The sequence below is a fragment of the Canis lupus genome, chromosome 17 (assembly GCF_048164855.1).
Source record: "Canis lupus baileyi chromosome 17, mCanLup2.hap1, whole genome shotgun sequence".
Classification (NCBI taxonomy): Eukaryota; Metazoa; Chordata; class Mammalia; order Carnivora; family Canidae; genus Canis; species Canis lupus.
In genome coordinates this window covers 58,559,975-58,576,068 of record NC_132854.1, presented here as the reverse complement: position 1 = coordinate 58,576,068, position 16,094 = coordinate 58,559,975, and the positions used below count along the sequence as shown (strand labels likewise).

Genomic DNA, 16,094 nt, shown 5'->3' with positions numbered 1-16,094 from the left:
TTATCAGGGAGGCCTTCCCTGACCAGTGGAGCAATCACTGGGGCTATTCTCATATGTTTGGTTCTCTCTCCTCTCAGGAAGTTGGTAGGATGGGTCTTTCATGTCCTTTTAAAGTCAAGTGTGACTATGTGACTCATTTTAGGCAAAAAACATAAGAAGATAGAACTGGTGTCATTTTTTTCAGGTAAAACCCTTAACAGTCAGTGTATGTTTCTTCTCATTCTCTTCAGCCTCTACCAATGCAATTTGAAATGCTTGCTTGGGCCTATCTTCAGAGCGAGGAACATGAAGCTAAGCCTTAGCTGGTCTTCAGTGGTCATGTGGCATGAGCTAGAAGCAAATTGTATAGATCGATCAAATTTTAGGGGTATCTTTGTTATTGCAATATAACCTGTCCTGTCCTGACTGATACATCATCCTAAATAAAATGGCACGTGCCCCACCACCTGATCCCCAGGTCCCCACCCCCCTTACTTTTACCACCTCCTAACATAGCATACATCAACCTCTTCCTTTCGTCTATGATTCTCTCCTACCCAATTTGATTGAATACTCCATGAAGACAGAGACCTGCTCTGATGTGCTCGTGGCTGCATCCGGGTTCTAAGGAAACACTTGTTCTGTGAATGAACAAGTGCTGGGAATATCAGGGAGGACTTTATAGAACAGAGCATTGAGTGTCTATCTCAATAAAATGCACAGGAGTGTGCCAAAGGGAGGAAATGGCCCGTGAAAAGACCCAGCCTGTCCAGGGGGCTCCAAGAAGTTTACCATCATTAGAATGTAGGACAAGTAAAGGCAGCTGTGCAAGGACTTAGTGCTGGGGAGATGGAGTGATGGAGGGTGAGACTGAAGAGATAGGTTGGATCCCATTTATGAAGGACCTTTTATGCCCTGGTAATACTAATATGCTTGGACTTTATTTTTTTGAGCAAGAAAGAGCCAAGATAATATTTAAATCAGGGAGCAAAAAGATCAGTTTTTTTTAAAATTGTTTTATTTATTTATGATAGGCACACAGTGAGAGAGAGAGAGGCAGAGACACAGGCAGAGGGAGAAGCAGGCTCCATGCACCGGGAGCCCGACGTGGGATTCGATTCCGTGTCTCCAGGATCGCGTCCTGGGCCAAAGGCAGGCACCAAACCGCTGCGCCACTCAGGGATCCCAACAAGATCAGTTTTGATTGTGCTTGAACAAATTACTTTCAGGGAGCAATCTCTGCTTAACCAACATTCTCATTTCTTCTTCGCCACATTCATCCATTTCTTCCCCCAACAAATGTTTTCTACTTGGAATGAGCAATGTACCATGTAAGATGCATTGGAAAAAAAGAAAAAACAGAAAAGCAGAAGCAAAGATACTCCTTGCCTTAAAATGAGCTTCCCTCGTGTGGTGTTCATGAAGGATGACTAGTTACACAAGCCACTGGAGCAAATCCGGCACCGGGGTCTCTGGTTTCTAGGACTTTTCTTTCCATCAACATATTCACTCCTGTCCCACCTATCAACCTTAGATCCTCTAAAGTTCCTTCACCATTTCCCCCCACATTCTTCTAAGGGAAACTGTCATTGTCACCGTCACTGGTATTGTCCTCATCGTATCATCATCACAAAAGAGCGAACATCTCCACACTTTACAATTTACAAATCACTCTGGTATACTTGATCTCCTTCGATCCCTTCAGGAGCCCTGTAATGTATTATTGCCCCTACCTTATAGATGAAAAAGCAAAACCCAACAAAACACCGGGTTCTGAGTCATTTGCCCAAAGTCACTTGGAAAGGCCCTGGAATGCAGGTCACACTGCATCGGGCGAGGTAGGATTGCAGATTCTCTTGCAGATTTTCTAATTTGTAGTTTCCCACTTCGTTTGTTTCTCTCTCTGGACAGCAAATATTTTCCGGGCATCTGGGATGTTTCCGACACTGACTGGGGGCTTCAGACACAGCAGTGAAGGAAACGCCCAGTGTCTGCTTGCTTGGAACTTCGTAGAGTGCAGTGTGTACCCTTACAGTGCAGGGTACACCACGCCGGGAGGGCCCGGGCCTCCCCCTCCCCGGCACCACCACTGCTGATGGGCCGGCGAGGGAGGGAGGCCTTCCTCAGTGAACCCACGGCCAGAGTGGGCGCCTCGCATGGTCCCTCCACCCCCAAAGCAGCCCCCTCTCTCGCGGGTGTGCTGTCTGCTCCTGGTTGAGCACAAGCGTGTTGGTTTCCGCTGTCCCTGTCCTTGTCCTGCCCGACTAGCTACTAGACGGTAGCCCTCTCTTGCTGACATGACAGGGACATCGAACTGCCTGGCCCTCAGGTACCCTAAGTATTCCAGGCAACAGGCAGAGGCTCCTCGGAGTCTGCGTCCCTCGTTGCTTCGCTCACGCTCACATCCCTTCCCTCTGCGGCCAGGCGACCCCCAGGGCCGGGAAGCAGCCAGCCAAGGGTGGAGCTCAGTCAGGGCCTGGAAGCCCCACCTGAAGGCATCCTCCAGGCTTTCGTCCTCACAAATGTCTGCAAGCCTGGCTCACTGAGCTCACCCCCAGCGTCCCCCGGGCTGTCTCGCCCCTTCCCATGCCCGTCCTCCTGCCCTTTTATCCAGGGCTGGGCTGCCCAGATGGCACGCCATCCAATAGGTGCCAAATAACGGTCTGTATCCCTGATTTACCCTGATCCCCTTGGGGATGTGTGCAGGTGATGGCAGCCTGCAGGAGCCTTACTCCCCTGCTACCAGGATACTATCTAAACCCCAAACAGGAATACAGTTTCTCACCACCGACTGGACCTTGGATCAGAAAGGTTGAGTCAACGCTGGCCAACCAGGCCTGAATTAGCAGAATGCGGTGCATCCGGCCTAGTCACCTTAAATAACAAAAGAAGGGACTTGTAGGTGTCCTCAGTTGGGAGTGGGGTGGGCTGGGGGTTCTCGGTGTCCTCCCCACTCGCATCCTCTCACTTTCCATTCCATCTGTTTACTGACTTTCGGGCGGCCTCAAGCTGGGAACTGGGAACTCAGCTGGACAGCTGCCGGCAGGGACGGTGACACCGGTATCTGCGGGGCTCCGGTTGTGCCTCTGTCTAGTTTTGCCCCCGGTGTTCCCTCCCTCCACCCACCCATGGCCTTGAGCACCTGAAAATTCTACGTCCCTAAATCCGCTCCCAGTGGAAACAATGATTCCATATGGACCTAGAGCGCTCAGTGGAAACAGAGAAGGCAGAGTGTGAGTTTTTGTCTGGAAAACGAGCGTAGTGAAGAGATGAAACTGCCCGCGACAGGCAGCCAGGGTGGTGGAAGACGGAGATGATGAGAAAGGGAGGTTGGCTGTGTTTCTTTTCTTTAAAAATCCAAAATATTGCGTTTCTGATTGCAAAAGGGATGCGAACTCACCGTGGAGAATTTGGAAAATGTAGAAAGAAGCTACAAAGAAAATACCCATGGTAATTCAAGTTACATGGTAGGTAACTTGAAATGTCACTCTTGACTTTCTTCTCAGTCCATAAATACGTGAATTCCCCTCCTGTTGTTGAATATTTCAAGTATTTTAAAATTTACCGTCATAAATAACCTGGTGATGAACATCTTTGGCCTCGCACAGCTCCGTACATTATTTCTTACTGGTGCTTTGCTTCTTGACAGGGAACAAAAGCCCCGCAGGAGGAGGCAAGAGCTGCTGGCTTTCAGCAGGTGGGTGGAGAGGGCACCCTGGGGGGCTGCTGGAAATGGGGTTCACAGAGGTCACGATCCTTGCTTGGCCCAGCTTCTTTCCCTTGTGTGCTCACTGTACCGTGGTGGTTTCCGACTATATAGAGTTGACCTCGTGGAGTCAGAAATCGTCTAAAAATCCACGGGCTTCACACCCCCATCTCTGCTTCACACCTTTGGCCATGTGGCCGCAGCGCAGAGCCCACCGCCCCAAGCACCACCGTGGGTCCCGAGAGCCCGGCCTGCAGCCCGGCCCTTTCCTATCAGCGTGGGGAGGCCGGAAGCTAAAATCGACATCTGCCCTCCGTCCTAGCTGTCGGGCCTCAGGATGGGCTCAGAGACTGCCAACCAGCTGTGCTCGTGTGGACGGGGCTTCAGCACTGAGCCAGGAGGGAGAAGGGGAGGACAGGAGGAAGCGGGTGTCTAGTTGGCATTACCGGTGAGGCCCCGGTTCCGCGTCCACCTGCCCCGTCCCGGTGCTTCCCCACCCGGCCTCGGAGGGAAGTACTGTTGTCCCCTTGGCGTGTTTGCTTCCATCCCCCTTTCCATCTGTTTTCTGAATATACCTATAACCATATATTCTACTTTTGCTTTGTTTCTCCAGCTTTATTATGGTAGCAAAATACGTATACCATAAAACTTACCACTGTGGCCATTTTAAGCGTACGACTTAGGTACCTTCATGATGTGGGACAGCCGACACCACCAGCCACACATACAACTCTTTTCATCTTCCCCAACTGAAACCCCACACCTATTAAACGTTAACTCGCCTTCCCCACTCCCCACAGCCCCGTGGCCACCGCTGTTCTACTTCCTCCCTCCGTGAATTCGACTGCTCTTAGTACCTCGCGTACTCTACTTAGTACCTTAGTAGAGTCATATAGTGTTTGTCTTTTTGTGACTGGCTTCTTTTGTTTGGCACAATGTCCTCAAGGTTCATCTCTGTGGTAGCATGTGTCAGAACTTCCTTCCTTTCAAGGCTGAATAATATTCCATCATTTGCGTAGACCACATTTTGCTTAGCCCCTCATCCACCAATGGACACTCAGGTTGCTTCCACTTTCTAACAACTGTGAATAATGCTGCTCTGAACGTGGTTGTGCAAATATCTCTTCAAGATCCTCCTTGTAGAGTGTCTGTGAGCCTGTAGTACTTAGCACCGTCGCTGACACATTCGTGATGATGACGGGAAGCTCTTCCTACTATCCTGCCTCTCTAAGCTCATCTATAAGTGGTGTTATTCTATTACAGTCCTTGTGGGACTGAGGTCACTTGTTATTGCAGAATGTGTTTGCTTTTGAGAGGCGCTAACACACCCTGCTGTGTTTTCTGAACTTGTTTTTGAAAGAAACCCACCACGTTGTGAACCCCTATCTCATGAAACTACTTAATACTGTGAATTTAATATACCAAATATGTGTATGAGTCACACTCCCATTTTTCCTGAAAGAACTACTTCCTTGTGCGCTTGAGGATACCTACACTTTTTTGAAGGTTTTGCATACACGAGGCTAACACTGATATCTTTGGAATGATCTTTCAAATGAGGTGAATTGTGCTCATTAGCATGTTCTATTTAAGGAAAAGGAATATATGGTTCAATTTTAAAAGGGGGCTTTGAGGGTAACTCAGGCTCTCACGGGCAGAGAGTGGAGAGAGAATGTGACAGAGTCAGAGAGCCCCAGAGTCCACTTCCATCCCTGCCCCTTATCAGCAGTGAAAGATTCTTAATATTTCTGAACCCCAATATTCTTATATTTGTATTTACTTAGTAAGGAAGTAACAAATATTTACTTGTTAAGATGATTTGATGAGATAATGTAAGTGCTGGGTACATAGGACATCCTTAAATAACGTTAGTCCCGTCTACCCTTCTAGTGTCATTTCTGTAGAGTTCTGAACTCACCACCTGTGTACTGAGTACCAGTTATGTGTCAGCAGACACTTTTGCAGGCTGTAGGGTGAAGGGATGCATCAGAGAGACAGTCCTACCTTCAGAGGGTTTTTTAACTGGTGAGAAAAGCAGGCCATGGCTAAGTGGACTCAAGAGAAGAAGTACAATGATAACATTATGTCCAGGGTCCCCTTACCTTAGCATAGGAAACAAGAGAGAGACCTTCACAGAGTTGTCACTTGAGTTGGGTCTTCAAGGATGAGAAGGAGCTCACTAGGCAGCCAAGAAAAACAGGTTAAAAAGCAAAGACAATGAGCATGGAGTCTCTAAAACTGGGGAGCGTCTCTCTTTATTCTCTAGAATGCCCCACCCAGGAGTCTCACAGTCTCTACTTTGGCTGACAGACATGTCAAATCTCTGGGCCTTCCCATCAACAAAGAAACCAAGAACTATTAATGACCGTTGCATAAACGAGCCTAGGCCTACAAGTCTACCTGGAAAATGCTTGGCTGCTACCTTTCTCTGTTACCTTTTCGTGGGGACAACTAAGCACATCGCAGTGGGTGGTATCTGGCTCTAAATAGGTCCTGCCTATCACTGTTGATCATAAGAGATTTTTCTTTCTGGAATCAGATCATTTAACCTCATTTCTAACAACCATGCTCAGGTGCTGGGTGCCTGGGTGCTGCTAGTAACAACAGACGACCAATGATTTAAGAGCAAATACAGGAGTAAGTCACCTAGTGAGCAGAAAAGTCTGTTCCTTCATGTCCATTTAATGAAGAAAATTCTAGAGCACGAATCAGTGTGTTATTAAGGGCGGCTGTTCCCAGATATAGTTCTTATGTCTCCATACTCTTTTATAAACCACAGGCATCTGCCAGCTGCTGCTGCTGCTGCTAAGAGAAGAATGTTTGTATCCAGGCAGACGGACAGAAACATGGTAGAAAATGAACAGGCTGAAACCAGTAAGAAGAAATACCGGAAGAAAAAAAAATGCACAATCAACTTCTGCTGTGTATTTTAAGAGAGATTCCAGTCCAGTTGTAGCTGAGAGATGATTCATCCCGTCTACAGAAGCATCAAGAGCAATGAACAAAAACCGAGATTCTGTTTTACATAATTCTCATTTTCATGCAAAGAGCTATTCAAACAGCTCATGAAATTAGCCGGCAATTTAACTACCTTGCTATTTAGAGTGTCAGGCAAAGTGCACAGGATTTTTCCAGATAAGGATTATGACAGCTGGTCAGTAAGAAAACTGTCATAGACCCTGCCCTTCCCTCTAGAACATCAGCGAAGTGTCAGAGGGCCCCCGAGAGATGGAGAAGTGATATATATGGGTCCTCAGGCTGCAACAGGGATCCATTCAAATGCCTTCAGAAAAGGGGACCCAGGGAGGTATCCGTGATTTTCAAAGTTGACCACACACCCACCTTACCTGATGAGGTTTGAAGACTATGGAGAGTCTCCAGAGATTCTCATTGACTCAATCTAGGGTGCGACTCGCGAAATCAGGATTTTTTTTTGTCAACTCCCCAGGGAATTCTAATGTCCAGCAGAGTAGGAGAACCACTAATAGGGTCTGTAACAACTGGAAGGGGAACAGAGCGGTGCAGGGAGCGGAGCAATCAGGGCTACCTCCCTGCATGACTGCAGGAAGGGCAGATGGTTAGGCGTCCTGTGTGACTGGCGCCCCCTCGAGCACAACTCCAGACATGCAGTCCTGTGGCAGGATGGACAGTTGATGCTTCCCATCCCTTTCACCGCAGGACTCACAGATTATTATCACTCAAGTCCTGAACGCTGCCTCATGTCCTTTCATTACAGCTGCGTTCCTAATCTCCCAAGTCTCTCGATTTCCCAAGTTCAAATTCCTGAAATTTAGCATATCAGGCTCATCTTTTTGAGGCAGATGACAAGATCACCTGCTTCTGACCAGTCCATGGTTAAGGTCCACTTGAGCCAGGTGGCCACCTCAGTCCATCATGGGTGTGGAAACAGGTGGTGCTAGCCATTAAAAGGCTAGAGCTCTGGGCACAGGCACCTTTCCTCGGGAAGTGTGAGTAGGAAGGTAATTACTGCTCTCTCTCTCTCTCTCTCTTTTTAAATAATTGGTATCTTAAACACAAAGAGTTTGGCAGAAGCTGATAGGTTTCATTAACAAGGCTTGAACCTTGGATGGCCATAGAATTAACTGACCAAATGAGACATTTCTGAAAGTGAAAGGATGCTATTAATAATAACACTGGGACAGAAGGTGTAAACTAAGATGGTTTACACATATGGCCATCCTCATTTAGCAGAAGTTGTGATATAAGAGGTGAGTAAAAGGACCTAGATGAAATCTCAGGATATGGATCTGGAAAATAATCATGTCTTACAAATACATAGGGGAGCACCAGAGTGAAGAAGGGGCTGTGAAGAATACACTCCGGCAACTTCTCTCGTATAGGGCAGCAACTCTTGGAGATGTGGATCCCTCAGTCTGGCAGTCCTAGGTACACAGGTGGCCTGCCTAAGACAGGTGTACAAATTTCCTGGGGGCTATCATAATAAATCACCACAAACTTGATGGCTTAAAACAATAGAAGTGAATTCTGTGATAGCCTGGAAGCTAGAAATCCAAAAGTACAGTGTCCCTAGGCTCTAGTGTTGAAGACTGTAAGGGAGAGTCCTTCCTTGCCTCTTGCAGCCTCCAATGACTCCAGGCATTCCCTGGCTATGGATGCTCCAACGTTTGTCTCTGCCTTCACATGGCCTTTTTTTATGACCATGTCTTATCCTCTTCTGCTTCTTATAAGGACAGTTGTCCCAGGATTTAGGGCCCACCCAGATAATTCAATATATCTCATTTCGAGATAACTGAATATCTCATTAAGTCAGTATATCTCATTTTAAGTGTATCTCCTTAACTTAATTACATCTGCAAAGACCTTTTTTTCCAAACAAGGTGACATTCACAGGTTCCAGGTCGATATACCTTTTGGGGAGCCATCATTCAACGCACTATAGTAGGTAAGGAACTTAGAGTCAGCTTCACTTAGAACAGCATGGATGGAAGAAGAGGAGGTGTTTGAGAATCCATTTGAGGTACTATATGTTAGACTCTATGTTGCAAGTAGTGGAAAACCCATCTAAAACTGGCCTAAAGAGTAAAGCAAATTAATGGGTTCATGAAAGTCAAGATACAGGGCTACCTTCACATGAGGCTTGAACCAGTAATCCAGCATATTTTGTTTCAAGCCTCCACTTTGCCCTTCATAGAGTTGTTTCCTCATAAAGCTGCCTTCACTTGTGGTCCTACAAGGGCAGCATGTAGCTCCTGGGGGTGTAAATATTCTTGCTCAGGATCTTCAGGGAAGGAGAATCCATCTTTCAATGATGCAAACTAACCTTTTTTTGGGCTCTCATTGGCCTGACTTGGCTTAAGGCAATGGGATACCCTGATTGGTTTGAGTCAGTAGAAACTGACCTGAGGGTTGAAATAGAGTCAACCCAACCCAAACCACATGGCTGAGACTTAACATACTTATAAAAAGAAAGAAAATGATGAGGATGATGGAGACAGGGTCAGCAACACAGAACCACCACAGGCATCATCCACTAATGAAAATGAGAAACTCAAAACTAGCCGTAACATTTCCTGAGTATTCATCATGCACCATGCACTACATGTAAATTATATTTTATATTCACAACAGCTATAAGAGGTATTATAATTATCCCCATCTTACAGATTGGGAAACAGAGGCATGAGATGTTAAGTTGCTTACTCACGGTCACACAGGTAGTAATTAAGTATATTTTTTTCTGAAAGCAGTGAGGACCGCCATGATCAAATTTATTTTAGAAATATCATTCTGGCAGAGGCATGGAGAAAGGATTAGGAGAACACGAGTAGGGCTGCAGGGAGGTCGGAATCAAGATAAGCAGCAATGAGGACCTAAACCAGGGCATGGGCAGCAGGGAAGGGGAGTAGTAACTGGCATTGAGAAATATCAAGGAAGTAGAATCCGTGGCCTTGGTAATTGTGGGTGGAGGGACCATACAGGAATCAATGATGAGCCTCGGGTCTCCAATTTGAATGACTCAACTGATTCGCTGCCATTAACTGAAATTGTAATAATAGCTTACATTTATAGAAGTGCTTAGTTTGTACCAAGCGCTTCCAGGGACTTGCTCATTTAATCTTCACAATGTCCTAATAATGCTCCATGACCACAAAATCTCAGTAGCACTCGCCAATAAGCCTTTATTGAGCCAGTGTGAGACTGTGAGTGGGGATGGAGGTGAGCTAAGGCAAAACTAAGGAAATCTGACTCTGTCGCAGGTGTCTCTCCTCCTCATCTTGCAGCCAGCTGGTGATAGAGAACCTCCTAACCAGATAACAACACTTACTGCCAAGATGTACTTAGTCTAAGATAGTGTGATATTGATTAGTGTGGATCGAAAAACAAACCAATGGAATCTTTTCCAAAAAAGAGTTGGTGAAGGGATGAAGAAATGGAAACTATCTCATTGTTATTGGTCACATAAACCAATACGACCATCGTAAAGAGCAATTTGGCAATATCTATTATGGTTAAAGGTGTCTGTAACCTATGACCCACTGAGTCCACTCTTGAGTGGAAATCTATTTTTGTTTTAGTGTATGATGCAAACCTGATACACGAGGTGGCATTATGGATCACTGGGGAGAGGATGGACTCTTCAATAAATGGCACTAATACATTACACATAGAAAGTTGAAGTTAGATTTGCATCATACACTAAAACAAAAATAGATTTCAAGTGGATAAAAAATCTAAAATTATCTTTATCTTTATGAGAATGTCTTATGACATTGGGATGGAAAATGATTTATTAAGTCACAATTCATTAAAGGAAAGATAGATACATTTAAATATTAAAAACCTCTGACAGCGATGCCTGGGTGGCTCAGTGGTTGACCACCTGCCTTCGGCTCAGGGTGTAATCCCGGGGTCCTGGGATTGAGTCCCGCATTGGGCTCCCCACAGGGAGCCTGCTTTTCCCTCTGCCTGTGTCTCTGCCTCTCTCTGTGTCTCTCATGAATAAATAAATAAAATCTTTAAAAAAGAAAACAAACCAAAACCCTCTGACAACATAGGCCAGCCTCGTAGCTAACATTAACTTTAAGTGACAGTCATTGAGTATCCAGAATATATCTAGAACTTTTATAAAATATCTTTAAAAATGGTAAACAATTCAATACCGAAATGGGTAAAGAATATTAAGAAACAAATTTTAAAAAGATGTCTAAATTTCCATTATGCTTATGAAAAATTCCTCAATTTCACTAGGAATTAAGAAAAAGCAAACTAAAATCACAATGAGATGTTGTTTCACTCCCACCAATTTGGTAAAGAATAAGAAGTCTGATATTACGAAGAGTTGGCAAGGATAAAAAATGTCAATGTCATGAGATAAAAAAAAAAAAAGCCTGGAGAGTTTTTCTAATTAAAGAGGATTAAAGAAGACTCAAGATACATGACAATTTAATGCAATATTCAATCTCTGATTAGAGTTTGGACTGGGGGAAAATTTTTAAAGAGCATTATTATGTCAATGGGAAATTTGAATCTGGACAATATCACAGAATTATATCCATATTTGATTTCTTCATTGTAATAATTACACTATGTTATGTAGAGGAATGTCCTCATTCTAAGATATAATATATATATATATATATATATATATATATATATATATATATATAGAAACATGGAAAGCAAAAGGCCAAGAAATTTTGAAGTGAGAGAAAGGGAAAGCAAATTTAGCAAAATGTTAGCAAAATGTTGAATCAAGATGAAGTAGATACATGTGTTCATTGTATCATCTTGGCAACTTTTCTGTAAATTTGAAATTTTTCCCATAAAGAGGAGGCAAGGACATTAAAAAAAAAAAAGGAAACTTTGTCATTGTTATTGGCTGTATAAATTGATACAACCACTTTTAAAGTCTAGTAAAGTTAAAGATATCTCATCCTATGACCCATCAGTTCTACTCTGGAGATATTTTCTCAAATTGCACAAATAGAGGTGTGTAAGACAGTTCACTGGGGTATTGTTTTTATAGAAGAAAAATGGACAATAATAAATGCTCACCAACCACAGAATAGTTAAAGAAAGCATCTATTCCTATGATTCAGTAGAGTGAATGAACTTGTCCATGTGTATCTGTATTTTTTAAAAATCTCAAAAATAATATTGAGTGAATAAAGCAGTTTACAGAAGGAAGTGTGGTAGTGTATCATTTCCATACTGTTGAAATAGTTCAAGACAATACTAAATCTTATTTATGGATCCATACATATGTAGTCAATGATTAAAAATATTAGGGATGGATGATAAACATCAAAATGCAAGATAGGAGAGAGAGAGAGAGAGAGAGGAAATGTGATTGTGGATGCCCTCTCTCCCAAATGGGAATCTTCCACTACATCTGTGATTTACGTCTTAAAAAAATAATTTGGGGATAATACAGCAAAATGTTAACACGTCACAAATCTGGGTGGTAGAGAACAGACGTTTGTTGTATTACTCTTTCTTCTTTACTGTAAGCACAAAACATTCACAATGTATTTTTGAAATCTTTGGCAAGGCAGGACTGGAAAATAATGTGTTTTATTTTGCTTCTATAGCAGGCATGCTAGAAACTTGCTCAAAACTCAAGAGATGGAGCTCTCAGGAGTGGCTGATTTCGGAAATATTTCTTTCAAGGCAACAAGATTGCTGGGGTGCTTTTGTGCCGTGGAGGGCACTAAATTGATACTGTGAGCAATGAGTTGAAACTAAAATGCTACGTCTCTATAGTTTAAGAATGTGCGCGTGTGTATCTGCAAGAAACTAGGACAGTGGGTGCCAGCTACAGCCCTGCAGAACCACAGGGTTAAAGAAAGACAAATGACGGGATCCCTGGGTGGCGCAGCGGTTTAGCGCCTGCCTTTGGCCCAGGGCGCGATCCTGGAGACCCGGGATCGAATCCCACATCGGGCTCCTGGTGCATGGAGCCTGCTTCTCCCTCTGCCTGTGTCTCTGCCTCTCTCTCTCTCTCTCTCTCTGTATGACTATCATAAATAAATAAATAAATAAATAAATAAATAAATAAATAAATAAAAAAGAAAGACAAATGACTGAAAGTTAATTGTGAATAAAACAGACCTACTTCGAGCTGAGTTCCCCTCAGGAAGTACCTCTCACTATTACCAAGAATCAGAGGGGGCGTGAAGATGGGGGCCGGAGGGACTACCCCCAACACCTTGCTACACAGAGGGAGCTCCAGATCAAGCACCCACAGGCTCTTGAGGAAGCCCCGTGGGTGACGTACCCGATTTCCCTTTAAAAACCTCAGCAAGACCTAAATGTGAGACAGGAAACCATCAAAATCCTAGAGGAGAACACAGGCAGCAACCTCTTTGACCTCAGCTGTAGCAACTTCCTACTAGACATGTTGCCGGAGGCAAGGGAAACAAAAACAAACATGAACTATTGGGACATCATCAAGATAAAAAGCTCCTGCACAGTGAAGGAAATAGTCAACAAAACAAAAAGGCAACCTATGGAATGGGAGAAGATATTTGCGAATGACATACCTGATAAAGGCTTAGTATCCAAAACCTGTAAAGAACTTATCAAACTCAACATCCCCGGAATAATCCAGTTAAGAAATGGGCAGGAGACATGTGGATTGACACTTTTCCTAAGAAGACATCCAGATGGCCCACAGACACGAGATGTTCAACATCACTCATCATCGGGGACATGCAAATCAAAGCCATGATGAGACACGGCCTCACACCTGGCAGAATGGCTATAATTACCGATAGGAGAAACAACAGGGGTTGGCGAGGACGCAGAGAAAGGGGAACCGACCCTCTTACACTGCTGGTGGGAGCGCAAACAGGTGCAGCCCCTCTGGAGAACAGTGTGGAGGTTCCTCAAGAAGTTAAAAATAGACCCAGCAATCGTGCTACTGGGTAGTTGGCCAAAGGATACAAAAATACAGATTCAAAGGGGAACATACACCCCGATGTTTACTGCACCATTATCAACAAGGGCCAAACCATGGAGAGAGCCCACATGTCCCTGGACAGATGAATGGTAGAGAAGAGTGGTATCTACATACAATGGGATATTCCTCAGCCATCAAAAAGGATGAAGTCTTACCATTTGCAACAACATGGAAGGACCTAGAGTGTATCATGCTGAGTGAAATAAATCAGAGAGAGACACATACCGTATGATCTCACTCATAGGTGGAATTTAAGAAACAAAACAGATGAACACATGGAGATGGGGGAAAAGAGAGAGGGAAACAAACTATAAGGGACTCTTAAGGGCAGAGAACAAACTGAGGTTGATGGAGGGGGTGGGCGGAGGAGGGATGGGTGTTAAGGAGGCACTTGGGCCCAGCCCTGAATTCTACTCCTGAGACCAGTATTGCACTGCATGTTAACTAACTAGAATTTAAGTTAAAATTTTGAAAAATAATAATAAAGTAAGAGCCTCGGCCACATCCAGCGCACCCTACCTGGGAACGGATGCTGGAGCCAGGGCCGGGGATTGCTCGGGGCCCGTTCGTGCTTTCGAACACATGATCCAGTTTTACAGCTTCAGGTGTGCCAGTCTCTAACCGGGAGCAAATGGGGTACTTGAGAGCCATTCAGTCGGGGCAGCGGGCGCGGGGGACGCAGGGTCCGTCTGGGCAGGTGGCCGGCCGGGGAGCGAGCCAGCGGGGAGCTCCAGCCTCGCCCCAGGAGGACGGCGCGGCCAAGGGCGGCGGGAGGTGTCAACTCGGAGGCTTCCTTCGTGGACCCGTGGACGCCGGGGACACTGCACATCGAGGGCCTCATACATGGTCCTTGTCATTGTTTTTACGTTTCTGATGTCTTCAAAAACTTGCTGCCCTTGCAATGCTTTCCCATTCTGCCTTCTGCACAGGCCCACCCGTAGACTTCATCGAGCTTTCCTTCCGGATTTTTGTGTCACGAAAGCAGTAGACACGTCAGATGTTCTTTCTCAAACTACATCTGCCCCCCGACCCTGGGAAATCCTGACACCAGCTCCCCCGCTCCCCCCATCACTGGTTGAGAGACCCAGGGGGTCGCCGCAGGCTTTGAATCAGGGGAGGCTGTTTGCAATATTATTTGATTATCTTGGGATCGAACTTATGACACGAGGCTTGTGTCCAAGACAGTTTATGAGCCCCCAGGTCTTCATTGTTCCTCCACCTTCATTTCTCATTTCTGGGGAGATTGCGTTCAGGCCGGCCGTGTCCGTCGTCCCACTCTGGGCCCGAAGAGGTTCCGTTTTACACACCGTCCAGATGAGCCCTTGTCACTTTCCGGGCTGACACTCCACGGATGAGTCAGATCCTGGCCCGAAGCAGGCGGCCCCTGCAAACGGCGCTGCCTCCAAAGGTCAGGCCTCTCCTCGCTAAGGGACCCTGGCTCAGATGCCACCTAATGGCGAATTTTGTGAGTGAAAAACCAGCTCTTGAAAAGCACTTGAAAGGCGTCCTTGGAGAGGAGACCCTCCGCTGATGTGAGTCATCCTGGATGAGAGCGTGATACAGATTTACTCGTCTTTGTAAAAGAAGACTAAGAGTTTCTGGCCAATTGGAGCCCGGCTTTGGAAAACAATTCCATTCTGTTTTCTTCAAATATAAATTTCAGGGTTTTCTAAACGTAGGAATGGCTTTTCTTTTCAAAACCCACCCTGGCAGAGATAGGACCGGCCTGAGCCAGGGGAGGCAAGGGTGAGTTTGCTGAGATTTGTCAGGACTGTGGAATGTGCCAAGTTCTGTTGAAAGCACTAGGAATATCTCCCTCCATCCTTACTTCAATCCTGAAGTAGGCACTATAATAAAAGCAAGATCCATCCTTATGATTTGCTGCCGTTGTTGTGATTGTTATTTTGTGAATGAGGGAATCAAGGGTCAGGTAGTTCAATACCACTTAGCTAGTCAGTGGAGACACTGGTATCCTGGCCCAGGCCTGTCAGGCATCATTAACTGCATTCTTGCCCACTCCACTCTGGAATAATGCCTTCACTTCTCTACACCTGCTGGATTCCGACATTAGCTCATCCTGCAAATATCTGTCAGGGCCAAGAATGTGCACTCTGTTGAGTACTGGATGAGCCATGATACAGACACGGACCCTTCCTTCACAGAGCTTATAATCTATTGGGAGAGAAAGGAAAAGGAAATAAGAAATTGCACTATTGCTTGGCAAATGCTATAGTGAGCACGGGGCAGACAGGGCCATATATATAAGTGGTTTATGGCATAAACTTGGGGCAGTCAGGGTGGAATTTCCGGAGATGACCAAGGTAATTCCTATAAAATGGGTAGGAATTAGGCAGGTGGTAGGGAAGTTGGGGATTAGAGAAGGACATTTCAGGCAGAGTAAGCAATAGATGAGGAACCAGAGGTCCCAGGTGGGCACTGAGGAGTGGAAAACACTCTTATGATTGG

General features: G+C 45.2%; 1 long non-coding RNA gene across 1 annotated transcript; it reads right to left on the bottom strand.

Moving 5' to 3' along the window:
* Window positions 1-1,004: 1,004 nt before the first annotated feature.
* On the bottom strand, window positions 1,005-13,405 carry LOC140608196 (uncharacterized). The gene is made up of 3 exons (XR_012010206.1): window positions 13,210-13,405; window positions 5,788-5,864; window positions 1,005-2,853 (listed from the first exon to the last, which is right to left on the bottom strand). It is a non-coding gene; the product is annotated as an uncharacterized lncRNA (long non-coding RNA).
* Between the last annotated feature and the right edge of the window lie 2,689 nt (window positions 13,406-16,094).